A 14,553-nucleotide genomic window follows, 5' to 3' on the forward strand; every position below is an offset into this window, starting at 1 on the left:
CTCTAAGGCTACATCTAGACTGCAGGCTTCTTTCGGAAGAAACTTTTTTCAGTTCACACACAAAAGTGCATTGAAAAAGTGATCTGCTTTTTCGAAAGATAGTGTCCACACTGAGGTATGTCTAGACTACATGCCTCTGGCTACAGAGGCACGTAGATTAGGCTACCTGGTATAGGAAAATGAAGAGGCAATTTAAATAATCCCCACTACATTTAAATTAAAATGCCTGCTGCGCTGAGCCGATCAGCTGTTTGTTGGCTCAGGGCGCTAGTCTGGACGCTCCACGGTCGACATCAAAGGCATTTGTTGACCACCCCGGTAAACCTCATCCCACAAGGCATAACGAGACGGTCGACAAATGCCTTTGATGTCAACCGTGGATCGTCCAGACTAGTGCGCTGAGCCAACAAACAGCTGATCGGCTCAGCGCGGCAGCCATTTTAATTTAAATGAAGAGGTGATTATTTAAATCGCCTCTTCATTTTCCTATACCAGATAGCCTAATCTACGTGCCTCTGTAGCCAGAGGCATGTAGTCTAGACATACCCAGAATGGACACTCTCTCACATTTAAGCTATGATTACCATGGACGGAGTGGCCACTAAGGTACCTGTGCTTTTTCCTCTTTCCTCTTTTTTCGAAAGAACTCCCTCTTCCCCCTCCACACACACCTTTTTCTAAAAAAGCTCTTTTGGAAAAAAGGCTTCTTCCTCTTAGAAAGAAGATTATCAATGCTGGGGAAAAGAACCCTCTGTTCTTTCAATTTACTTTCGGAAGAATGCGATTGCAGTGTGGATGTGACTCAGGTTTTGTTGGAAAAACGGACATTTTTCTGACAAAACTGTAGTGTAGACATACCCTAATGAAAGAGCAAGGAAGAACCTGCTGGAGGCCTTGAAGCAGGACAGACTGTGTGTGACAAAGGAGAAAATCCCTTGGGAACTATCACCTTGGGTTAGCTGAAGACGTTTGTGTGGTGCCTCTGTTTGGGACGTAAAACTGTGCCTGGGGAGAGCTTCTGGGTGACTCAACAGGCCCTTCATGGGCTGGAGACAAGCTAACATCTTACTCCATATGTAGGCCTCTGAAGGCACACTGTGTTTCCCATTGAGTTGGTTTTCCCACGTTTGTGTTTTCATTGCCACTGGGTAGGTCCTGAATTCTCAAAGGCATAAAAATGAACAGGAAAGGGAGATCTCCCGGGTTCTCTGTCTAGCAGTCACTGGCAATCTTAGTGGTGACTGTGGCACTGCTGCATAAAACTGGTTGAGGTAAAATAATCCGGATGCCATTTTGTTTCCTTAAATTTACCAGTCCAGGCCACGCAGGGCTTTTGAATCAGAGGGGGCATCTGAGTAATTCTTTTAAAAAGTCAGCAGAGGAACATTCCTGTTAGCATTGTGCTTCCCTTTTGGGAAAGCATGACTGGCTTTGGCCTTTCGCACCATCCCGCTTCAAATTCACCCGGCCTGAGGGGGAGGAGCCAGGGAATTGGTAGAAAACTGCAGCAAACTGGGCCTCCCTGGCCAGCGTGCTCTGTTCCTCTTGGCCTCCAGCTTTCACAAAGATGGGCTGAGGACCCCAGAATCACTGAGGCCTCCTTCCTGGCCGAGAAAGCTTGGGCAGGTGATGTTGAAGATGTGTGATTGGAGTCCATCCTGCCCTTATCTAATGGGCCTGGATAAATAAGAGCAAAGTAGACCCAGGCCTTTTCTTCCTGCTTAGCAGCATATTTTCTGATATGCTTCGACATGGACTGATGAATAGATGATGAGAATTGTGATTATCTATCTATCTCCTTCCATAAAACTAGGTGATTGTGTTTTCTGCTCTTGCATCCCACTGACCAGTTTGCTTGAACGCCATCTCCTACTTTCCTGTACAATTTGCTTGCACTGTCATTTTAGTCCCTATGGCTTATGTTACAAAGATGAGCAAACTCCAGCTTCCAATGACGTGGACCTTAATGGCCCCAGACTTTGGTCCTAAAATACACAGGCAGGCTGCCCTTTGCCTCAGGCATGAAATCCACCTCACACTCTAGCCCTCTGTGAGGAAGGCCACTTCTTGTGAGATTTCCAGGCCTGTTTGGCCGACTCAGGACAGTTCAAACTGCCGAGATAAGCCTCCGAACTTCACCTGCCATAGGCTTAGTGACTGGCTAGTGTTTCCCCTCTGCTGCATGGATTCCTAAGTTCTCATGTTGTCCCACTTTCCTTCACCCCACCGTGCCACTCTCCTGACCCACTACATTTGGCTTCTCAGTGGTGGCGGGAAGCAGAATGCTCTGACCCCAGGATGCTCCTCAGTAGGCCAGGATGGTGGCACAGTGGGCTGAAGCTGAGCAGACTGCTGGGCCACTCTGGCTCCTGCTGCCTATGAGTGTGGAGGGTGACTCCTGCTGCTGCTGCACCAGGACCATGTCATTCCCCGGGTGGTGTTTCGCGGGGAAGAGATCAGGGTGGGGCATAGGTGGGGCTTGGGAAAGGGGTGGAGCAGAGATCACTGTGGGGAGGTTTCCTCAGACTCTGCACCCCCCTCAGGACAGCCCTGGTGCCATATGTACTGTACTCCCCACAAAGTTGATTTGCCTCTGAAACCTGTGCTGCGGTAGACCTGAAAACGGAGTCCTGCTGCTAGCACAAATTTCTAAGAGATCGTGACATACGGGGCAGAAAAGACCAAGAATTTCTTGGCAACGCAGGTTTCTTGCAGTGGTCCAAGAAACAATAAGTAGTAAAGAAAGAGACAAATAAAACCAACCCCCCCCCCCCCCGCCGCTGTGTCACTTTGTTTTAAACCCAAACCCACACATTTAGCTTTAAACCATGCAAGTTACCTATAAAAGATGCCTCCTGAGGGCTGCATTTCTGGGCTCTTCATACATTTCTGGTGTCTTCATACAGGACGTGAGGAGGCCTACAAGGAGTATGTTGGCCCCAGGTCTGAGAGAATGGCCACGCAGCTTCTCTGTTGAGTATTGCAGGTTTCCCTTCAAGTGACAAGAGAAAGGACTTCTGAGTCCCCTGATCCTCTAATCCTCAGTCTTGCTGCTGTCACAGGTCTGTTCCAACCAGCCATTATACCTCTGGGTCATGGTGATATTCATTATGCCTTTGGTTCTGAAATATTTCCCCCCGAATTTAGTGCTCCCGAATGGTGCTGATGGACAGCTCTGAAGACTGAATTCCTCTGCTTTTCCACAGGACAGCGATGGCACAGGTTGCAACAGCGAATGCTTCCTCCCGTGTGACCGGGAGGTGCCACTTTCAGGGTGGAGAGAAAACTTCAGACACTGTATCGCGCTAACGTCACTCTCTGCCCAACAATAACTAGCGGCTTTGATCAACAGCGTCCAATGTGTTTTACCAAGGAGGCCAGTGCTGCTAGTCCCATTTCACAGAGGGGAGAAGCTGAGGCACAGACTCGCCAAAGGTCACATGGGTGAAAGTGGCAGAGCGGCAAGAGAAGCCAGGCCTCCTGAGTACCAAGTCAGTGCTCTAGCCATTAGACCACACTGCCACTGGTTCAGGCGTAGTATGTAGTTGCAGGAGCTGACCAGAGAGCAAGCTGGCAGTCAGCCAGAATCCTTACCACCCATTCAATTTTTTTTGTTTCGTGCAGCAGCTTATTCACCCGCCCATGAGATGGAGCCTGTGAATCAAGGCTCCCTCTGTCCCCCACTGTTCTCTCTGCACGTTTGCATGACCTATATGCCCTCATGCAGGTGACTGGAGCAGATGTGAGGCTGGACCCATTCCCCTCCCCCCAAGCTCTAAGAGGGTGTAACCAGGCCAAAGCCTTCACTTACTCTTATGCTCTTGCACCCAGACTCCATGTAGCTTGCATAAGTGAGTAAAGGGGTGCAAAATCAGTAGCAGAATCCGGCCCTGAACCTCTCTATGCCCCAGTGAACCTACTGGTCTGGAAAATGCAATAACCAACCTGCTGGTTAACTGCCAGTGACTTACGGGCACTCTGGGTGGTAACATGAGGCCAGCAGCCGGCAGGTCTCGTAGAAACATATGGGATTCTATTAGCCAGACTCCTCCCCAGCACCCAGTCACGAGTCGTTTTCTCGACATGAAGAGTCACACGTGCAGTTTTAATGACAGTGTTTTATCACAGAGCGTTATTTAGTGCATGGGGTTGAGAGTCAGGGCGGCGACACTCCATCTGCATCAGTGGAATCAGTCTCCATCTACGAGGTGTAAAACCAAAAGGAGAACCAGGCCCCTTGATCCCATTTCTAGCTCTGCCGATAGCGTACCGTGTGACAACGGCCAAGACACTTTCGAATCTGTTGTCTCGGTTTTCTCATAGGTCAAAACAGCTCAATACAGGACCAGATTCTTCAGTGTGTTGCCAAGTGATTCATGTCACCTTTGCATGCAGAATCCATTCACAAACTGGAAGACGTCCCAGTACAGGAGAAAATTTCCAGTGGCATAGCTCCTCTGCTAACTGCTCCCCCCTGATGCCAGCATAGGGGGTTTGGCTAGACTGGGGTGGGCAATAAAATGGTGGTGGTGCGCCAGGGTTAACCCCTAGTAGGCCACCCCTTTTATATTGACCTGCACCTCCTCAGGTGCTGGCGATCGCAGCTCCCATTGGCCATAGATCACCGTTCCTGCCCAATGGGAGTGGCAGGAAGAGGCACAGACCAGGACACCACTTCACAGAGCTCTCATTGGCCAGGAATGGCCATCTGCGGCCAACTGGATCCAGCCCCCAGGCAGGCCAGGAATGGCCATCTGCGGCCAACCAGATCCAGCCCCCAGGCAGGCATTTGCTCACTTGTGGGCTAGAGGAAAGGGGGCATGTCTAGGGTGTCCCAATTTCCTACTAAGTCCTGTTTCCTATTTCAGCACTTTGGTGTCAGTGACAACTGACAAAACTTTAGGGGATGATAAAAACTCTCTTGTGTGCTATGGAGAACAATCCTTATGTGTCCCCTAGCGCAAGTGTAACCCACACACCTAGGCTGCATCTAGACTGGCAAGTTTTTCTGCAAAAGCAGCTGCTTTTGCGGAAAAACTTGGCAACTGTCTGCACTGGCCGCTTGAATTTGCACAAGAACACTGACGATCTCATGTAAGATTGTCAGTGTTCTTGCGGAAATGCTATGCTGCTCCTGTTCGGGCAAAAGCCCTCTTGAGCAAATGCTTTTGCGCAAGAGGGCCAGTGTAGACAACGCGGTATTGTTTAGAGCAAAAAAGCCTCGATCGCGAAAATGGCGATCTGGGCTTTCTTGCGCAAAACCGCGTCTAGATTGGCATGGACGCTTTTCCTCAAAAAGTGCTTTTGCGGAAACGCGTCTGTACCAATCTAGATGCTCTTTTCCGCAAATGCTTTTAGCGGAAAAGTTTTTCCGTTAAAAGCATTTGCGGAAAATCATGCCAGTCTAGATGTAGCCCTAGTGTAGTTCACTGTCCCATGCAGTAGCACCTAGACCACAGCAACAGATAAGGACAAGAGACCTCTACAGCATGGGGGTGATAATTAGCTGCCTTTTAGCTCAAAGGGTAGCGGCTCCAGAGATCCCAAGCTCAAATCCACCTGGTGGAGGTTACACAAGGATTTCTTGTGCCTGTTCCTTGCACTGGTGGAGGGCGCTTCATGTTACTACTTCCACCCTCCACTGGAAGAGATGGTTTAATTCTGTCCGCTGTATTTGACACATGAAGAACCTGCTTCAGCTCTTCACAATGCCCAGCGCTTGGCCACGGCTTGAAGCAGGCTCAGGATTGTGCCCTCCTTTTCATTTCCTGGCTGTGTTGCTAGAGAGCCATGTTTCTGTGCACGCCACTGAGCGTGAATGTGCTGCTGTCCCTGGAGGAAAAGGACTCATTGAATAATCCTTTTTGTTTAGTATTACTAAGTGAACCATGGCCCTTATTTTGCTTGTTTTGCTGCTATTCCTGCGGGACGAGCGAGGTGGCCTTGTTCACTCCAGTGCTTTTCACCGTAGCGAGCAAGATTTAAAGAAACATAAATCCACTGGAGAGCAAGGGTTACACTACACAGCTGAAAAATGGGCTTTAATAGGCAAACCAAACAGTTAAAAAAAAGACGCACGTGGCATGCTAAAACTTAAGGAATGCATATTCAATGCAATGCATTATTATATACAACAGTGAGCATATGGGTGCCGGCAATTAATGTATATAAATAGCTGATAAAATTGCTCAGTATTAGAAAGCTAGCGGCAAAAATGACCTCATATGTCAAGCAGACAAGCAGGCAGTTACCATTTTCTTTGTACACCTTACAGATGATAAATTAGTTTTATGGTCTGCATGGGGCCCTTATCGCATTACAGCACCAAGTGTTTGATAAAGGAAAAAAAATGCCTCAGCTAAAAATCGAACTGAAATTTGGAGTCCCGGTGGACCTCATTTTTTAAACATAAAGAATTTTAACAACTTCCTTTTGGGAAGATTTATTGCTTTTAACGAGAAATGTATATCTCTATCCTATACACTTTTATTACAACTTTCCCCCTTCCCTTCTTATTTATTTTTAAATTGACATCGGGTATAATATGAGTCTCCCTTAACTGGCTCCTGGTGGGTGTTCGTGGCCAGAGAAGCTGGAGTGGGCAGTCCGGGTGGCTGGATAGAGCTGGGCAAAAACCAGTTTTTCCAGACAATGAAAATGTTCAAGAGATTGCAATTTTTCCCTCTTCTGCACCAAAATGAAACAGGGACCTTTCACAGACGTTTCTGAAATACCAGAGACTGACAGACACTCACCAGGTTAGGCACTGGTACTCAGGGAAGTCACCTGGGCTGTGTCTACACTGGCATGAATTTCCGGAAATGCTTAAAACGGAATACTATTCCATTTTCAGTTTTTCTGGAAAAGGAGCGTCTACATTGGCAGGCTGCTTCTCCGGAAAAGTCCTTTTTCCGGAAAAGCGTCTGTGGCCAATGTAGACACGCTTTTCCAGAAAAGAGCCCCGATCGCCATTTTCGCGATCGGGACTTTTTTCCGGAAAAGACTACTGGGCTGTCTACACTGGCCCTTTTCCGGAACAGTGTTCTGGAATAAGGACTTATGCTCGAGTGGGAGCAGAATAGTTTTTCCGGAATAGCGGCTGATTTTCCGGAATAAGTGGCCCAGTGTAGACACAGCCCTGGGGTGTGGCAGACCCAAACTCAAATTCAGGCTTAGTCAGAAATTCCCCATCATCTTCACTGCTTACTCCTGGGTGCTGTCAGTAGCTTTTCCACCAACCTTCAGCAAGTTGTTGAAGTGCTCCATGCCTCAGTTTCTCCATCTGTGGAATAGGAATAACAGCCCTTTCCCACCAGCCACACAATTAATCAATGTTTGGAATGCCCACGGCGAACTTCTGGTGCTCCTAGTACAAATTCTGCCTAGTGAGACACATCCAAGCGTGGGGAATTGACTGTTCTGCGTTGCTTGAGGACCTGGAGAAGGAGCCATCCTGCAGGCAGTGGAATGACTTCAGAGTCATTCTGCAGTGCATACTGTAGCCTTGAAGCTCTGGCCTCCAAATCTCGTCCCTACCCCCAAACAGGGAAGGTGGAAAGATCTAGAGTATTGGATCCAGTTCTGGCCCCCCCCCCATTATAGAAAGGATGTGGCACATTGGAGAGAGTCCAGTGGAGGGTAATGAAAATGATTAGGGAGCTGGAGCACACGACTTATGAGGACAGGCTAAGGGCGCATCTACACTGCACCCTTCCCTAGAAATAAGCTACGCAAATTGCGTAGTTTATTTCCAGGTAATTTCCAAGTATCTTATTTTGAAATTTTGAAATAAAGTGCTATTCTGAGAAGTCCCTTAGCCCCCATGGAATGAGGCTTACAGGGATGCTGGAACAGCCCACCCATTATTTCGAAATATATTTCAAAATAAGGGGTACGTTTAAAGATGTGGAATTGCTATTTTGGGATACGTCTGGTATCCCGAAATAGCGCTGCTGTCTAGATGTAGCCAAAGTGATTTGGGTTTGTTTAGTCTGTAGAAGAGAAGAGTGAGGGGGGATTTGATAGCAGCCTTCAACTTCCTGAAGGGGGGTTCCAGAAAGGATGGAGAGAGGCTGTTCTCAGTGGTGGCAGATGACAGAACAAGGAGCAATGGTCTTAAGTTGCAGAGCAGGAGGTCTAGGTTGGATATTAGGAAAAATTATTCCCCTAGGAGGGTGGGGAAGCACTGGAATGGGTTCTCTGGGGAGATGGTGGCATCTCCATCCCTAGAGGTTTTTATGTCTCATCCTGACAAAGCCCTGGCTGGGATGATTTCGTTAGGATTGGTCCTCTTTTTAGCAGGTGGTTGCACTCAGTGACTTCCTGAGTTCTCTTCCAATCCATGATTCTATTGTCTAGTCACAAGAGATCCTCCAGTCTTTGTCCTTTGAGCTGTCCCTGCTCCATCAATCCTGTCTGTGCTGGCACATCGGGGCCCCTACACAGCTGAGCTCTGTGTTGTACATCACCTTTCTAGAACTCAGTAGGTTCTGTTGCCATGGGATTCTCCATGACCACAGAGGCAAGGGCAAGATTTGGCCAAGCATATTAAAAAACAAACAAACCCAAACCCATTTTTTAAAAGGGAGAATTTGTTCCATGGGCATTTTCAGCATGACGTATTGGCCCACATTACCGACTGAGAAATAGCTCAACATTTCCTTGATGATCATGAGTACTCTTAGTCTGTCTCAGATCTTGACCCCGGATTTTGTTCCCAGATTAGGTCAATGTAGACAGACCCCAAATTTATTATTACATTACAGTATCAGAGGGGTAGCCGTGTTAGTCTGAATCTGCAAAAGCAGCGAGGAGTCCTGTGGCACCTTATAGACTAACTGAAGTGTAGGAGCATAAGCTTTCGTGGGCAAAGACCCACTTCGTCAGATGCATGTAGTGGAAATTTCCAGAGGCAGGTATAAATATGCAGGCCAGGATCAGTCTGGAGATGACGAGGTGGATCCAATCAAGAAGGATGAGGTCCACTTCTAGTAGCTGATCTGGAGGCGTGAATTCCAAGAGAGGAGAAGCTGCTTTTGTAGTTAGCGAGCCATTCACAGTCCTTGTTTAATCCAGAGTTGATTGTGTCAAACTTGAAGATGAACTGTAGCTCAGCAGTTTCTCTTTGAAGTCTGGTCCTGAAGTTTTTTTGCTGCAGGATGGCTACCTTTAGATCTGCAATTGTGTGTCCAGGAAGATTGAAATGTTCCCCTACAGGTTTTTGTACGTTGCCATTCCTAATATCTGAATATTACATTACAGTAGTTTTTAAGAGGCTGTGTAAGCTACGGGGTGGTTTCACTAGGCAAGGAGCGGAAATAAATTCTTAAGATGAAATCCGGTCTTAAATGAAATTGTTTAGAGGTAATTTGATTCTTACATAATGTAGGACATAGAGAACACAACCTTGTACCTGGATACTTCAAAATACACTTGACACAACATTTTCAGAAGAGGATACAGTGGTTACACAGGCACCCCATTGTTCCTACAAGCCTCTGCATCTGCAAATGTAAGCCATCATTTTCCTGTGCACTCAAATGACGTCATGCAGAAATCTGTCCCACATAAGTTGAGGCATGCAAGCACAGCTATTAGTGTGCTTCATTTCTTCGCACTTTCCCTCTTTTGAAAATGCTGCTTTCAGTGATGTTCTAAGGTAAATTCTGTTAAACATTAGACAGATTTAGATTATTAACAAGTCATGCACTCTGTAATGAAAATGAATCAATTGCTTGCGTTCAGCTCTTGGATATGGTAGGAGATTGGGAGTCAGACGAGCTAAGATTTGGCTGAGCGACTGAGTCACTCTGCATTTCTCTTTTCCTTTTGATAAAATGGGGATTGATACTTGGCATTATGGGCTCCTAAAATTGAGTCACTGAGATTCACAGAGTGCACCTACACTAGCACAATTCAGATCCAGAGTTCCTGACCAGTGCAGCTCCTGGGTAACTATAGTGGATACTCCAGTACAGACAAGCCTCTGGCATTTTTACCATTCTGCTCTTTATTTTCTGTTCTCTGACCAACCTTGGTTGGGAATGGATTCTCTGCCAGGACATTTCTAAGGCTTGGTAAGAGTCCTGGAAAGGATGTGCCCAGAACTCCAAGGAGTGAAATCCTAGCACTGAAGGAAGTGAATGGCAAAATGCCATTGACTTCGGTGGGAGAAGGATTTCTCCTCAGGATATTAAATATGCAACTAATTGCCTTTATGCAGTTGTTATCTATCGTTGGGGCTGATTCATATGTACTCAGTGTATGATGAACTGATTGTAGTTTCAGGTACAGGAATCAGTAGGGCAGGGTTATAGATATATAAAGTTGACAAGCATTTATGAGTAATGAAGATATGTTAGGTATATACAGGCGAGCTGTCAGACTTGTCATGCCCCTGGGCAAGGTATGCGTGTGGGCTACTGGCTACAAGGTATGGGATGGGGCCTCAGGTGAAAGGGACGGGTCTAGGGCAGCTGGCACACAGTGCTGCCTGGACCGTGTCCCCCCTTGGCCCCGACCCAAGCACACTCCGGAATGCACCATCTGGGGCTCTGCAGTGCACGGTGTAGGACTCCAGCGTCGATTTAAAGGGCCTGAGGCGCCAACTGCCATGGTTGCCTGCCACAATAGCTGGTGGTTCTCACCCAGCTAATTCTGATACCGTATGCCCTGAGGCCATGTATGTCAGCGCCCCGCCCGCCTTCCCCTCGCTCTGTGGTGGCAAGTGGCCGCAGGGCCCCCCGGTCCCGCCCCCCGCAAACGCTGCTTCCCTCCCCTCGGGGGCCGTAGGGGAGGATGGGGGGGGCGGAGGAAGGGGGAGGGAAGCGGCACTGGTGGGGGGTGTGTGGCTGTGGGGCTGGCTGTCAGGAAGAGGGGGTGGGAAGCAGAGCTGGGGAGGGGATCGGGGGCTGTAGGGGAGGATGGGGGGGGCGGAGGAAGGGGGAGGGAAGCGGCACTGGTGGGAGGATGTCCGGGGGGCTGTGGGGCTGACCAGCAAGATGAGGGGGTGGGAAGCACCCCCTGGCCATGCACGTCACCGCCCCGCCCCCCTCCCTCGCGGCAGCCCAGCTGAGCAGGCAGCACTCAGCCAAGCTCCACGGCGGGAGAGGAAGGGGGGCAGGGAGAGACGGAGGGGAGAGAGAAGCAGGAGGAAGAGGAGAAGAGAAAGGGAGAGTGAGAGGCAGGAGGGGGAGAAGAGAAAGAAAGAGACGGAGAGAGAGGCAGGAGGCGGAGGAGAGCTGCGGCGGGGGGGAGAAGAGAAAGAAAGAGATGGAGAGAGAGGCAGGAGGCGGAGGAGAGCTGCGGTGGGGGGGAGGCAGTAGAAATTGAGAGAGACGGAGCGAGAGAGCTCAGGAGAGAAGACCTGAAAATCCCGTTTTATGACGGGCTAATTGGCTAGTTGAGTAATAATACCATAGGCATTATTCAATATGAGGGTGTCACAAAGAGTTAATTTAAGGGCTAACAAATTCATTAGCGTATCAGGGCATAAACATCCGTGAGCAACAACTCACTTCCTCAGATGCTGAAGAAAAAAGAAAAAAGGGGAATACAGAGATGGGAGAGAGACATCATTGCTAATTAAATCAGAGTGGATGTGACTCACCTACAACAGCGGTAACAAGCTGAGAGTCCCTGAATGGGAAATTATCTATTGTAACACTTCATGAGTTTATTTAGGGGGTGTCAAATTTGCATATGAATTCTAGCTCACCCGTTTCTCCTTGCCATTTGTTTTTTTGTTTTTTTTTGCCTGAGAATGACAACTTGCAAATCCAAACCCGTGTGTCCAGGGAGGTTAAAGTGCTCCCTCACTGATTGTTGTATGTAGCCATTCTTAATCAGGTTGGAGTGGGGAGGGTCTATCTGTAGGGGTATGTCTACACTTGCAGCCTAATTTGAACTAGGGCTGCAAATGTAGGTATTTGGAATTGCAAATCAAGCCTGGGATTTAAATATCCCACGCTTGATTTGCATCTTCCGGGCCAGGCACCATTTTTGAAATTTACAAGCCCGAAGTAACTGCCCGCATCTACACGCGGCAGTGAAACGGGCGTTGGAAATAAAGCCCTCGTTTGAACTACCTGTTAAACCTTATTGCAGGAGGAATAACAGGCAGTTTGAACTAGGGCTTTATTTCGAACGCCTGTTACACTGCCGTGTGTAGACGCGGGCAGTTACTTCGGGCTTGTAAATTTCAAAAAATGGTGCCCAAACGGGAAGATGCAAATCAAGTGCGGGATATTTAAATCCCAGGCTTGATTTGCAATTCCGAATGCCGACATTTGCAGCCCTAGTTCAAATTAGAGTATGTCTACACTTGCAGCCTAAATGAGGACTGGCCTGCCTCCCAAAGCCTGTGAGAGCGGGGGATCATCATTGTGATAGATTGTAGATCCTTGATGATGTGTAAGAGAGGGTTTAGCTGGGGCTGAAGGTAATAGCTAGCGATGTTCTGTTGCTTTTTTGTTGGGTCTGTCCCATAGTAGTTGACTCCTGGATACCACTTGGCTTTATCAATCAGTTTCTTCTCTTCTCCAAGTGGGTATTGCAGTTTTAAAAATGTTTGCTAGAGATCCTGTAGGTGTTTATCTCAGTCTGAGGGATTGGAGCAAATGTGGTTGTATCTTAGGGCTTGGCTGTAGACGATGGAGCCTGTAATTAAGTACAGCAGTCAGTAGGTTTCCTGTAACCAGTGGTATTTATGTGACCATAAGTTATTTGTACTGTAGTGTCCAGGAAGTGGATCGCCTATGTGGACTGGTGCAGGGGGAGATTGGTGGTGGGGTGGAAATGGTGGAAATCCTGGTGAAATTCTTCAAGGGTCTCTCTCCCATGGGTCCAGATGATGATGTCATCAGTGTAAGTGCAAATAGAGGAGTGGCACTTGGGGATGGAGCTGTGGAAGCATTGTTCTAAGTCAGCCCTAAGAACATGGTCCTGAGCATAGCTCTCAAAAAGGGAGACAACCTACCGAACTTCGCAATTAAATTTTGTTAAGGTTTCCCGAGAGCCAAATTAACAAGAGAATCATCATCAGCCAGTCAGTGAATTGCAAATTCGTTCTATTCCACATCCTTTTAGAAGTGGAGTCCGTGCACTTATCTCCATGAAAACCCATCAGGAAAGTTTTCCATGAGAGTGATCCTACATCTGCCTGTTTTTAATGACTGTAATGGCAAGCAATATTCTACAATTACTTTGGCAATTTCATTTCAAGCATGCAAATCATAATATTTAAGAGTCCTGCAAAAGTCATTTATTTCTTGGAACTACTAACTAACTTTTGTGGGACGAGGGGACACTACACTCAGCACTTAAAGCCCTGATGTCTTGTAACTCTCCGTGGTGGAGTTGTAAAATGTGTCCAACAAGGTCAGGAAAGAAATCCTGAAAATGAGTCATGGAGAGAGAAGAAAAAAACCCTATATTGTTCATTGCCAAGTCATCTAGGTTTTCTTTTAGCTCAGATGATGAATGAAGAGTTCATAACCATTTCATCACGTTAGACACCGGTTAATAGCAAAAAAACATTGCACACAAAGTCATCCCAGAGAGACATCTGGGAAGCCAAATCTTTTCATTGTTGCTGTAACCATTCTGAGAACCTGATAAATATCTTATCTGTTTCTGTTGTGGACAAAGGTTTTCTTTTTAATCTTCACCTTGGCACTCTTAGGTATGTTTACTGTTACAGCACTGTTATCTATTTATCCATCTATTATCTATCTATCTAATTTCCTAACAAACATTTATCCATCCATCTCATGCTTATCAGCATTGTACTGCCCTTTCATGTGGTGGAAAGGGCAAAGCTATTGCATTCAAGGATTAAAGCTTGGATTCTCAGAAGGGATTTCAGGAACAAACCACAACAAATAAGCAAATTGTAATTTAAGACAGAATGTTGTTTAACTGCTTGGTCTTTTAATTTAACCTAAGTGGAGACTGAATGACTCATGTGATTGGCAATGAGATATGAAAGACCCTTTCACCTTCGTTCTGCTATTTAAATTGAATCTGGGGAGGTATTGACCAAAAGGTGTTATTTTCTGATAGCTGGTCTGTGTGAAATGAGTTTGTGGATCTCAGTTGTGTTCCCGGCTTACATTTGTATGTCAAAAGAATTAACTAGTCCCCTCTTTGTTGGCAGTCTTTACAGAAAGAAGCAGATGACTGTATTGTCCAAGAAAACTGAACAATTTTCTCATCACTACTGATCTTGCATGGCAGACAATGGGATTAGTGCTATGCTTAAATGTAAATACGTGCTTAAATGTTTTGCTAAACCAATGCCACAACTGGGTAAATTTTGATCATTCTTATAAAGGCAAAGAAACCTAGCTGATTTGAGAAGAATGACTTCAGATATATTGTTGTCACTGAGAACAAGAACTATTGCCCTTTTTCTCTCACTTGGTGGTGGTGGTTGTTGTTTTGTTTTTTACAAAAAAAAAAAAGAGTCAAAATCAGTGCAGAAAATTAATTTAACCATTTTCTGGTTAAATATTGATTTAATGTTGGGGTTTGGGAGGCTAGATAGAAATCAAT

Source organism: Pelodiscus sinensis, chromosome 6 (assembly GCF_052426305.1).
Source record: "Pelodiscus sinensis isolate ZL-2025 chromosome 6, ASM5242630v1, whole genome shotgun sequence".
Classification (NCBI taxonomy): domain Eukaryota; kingdom Metazoa; phylum Chordata; order Testudines; family Trionychidae; genus Pelodiscus; species Pelodiscus sinensis.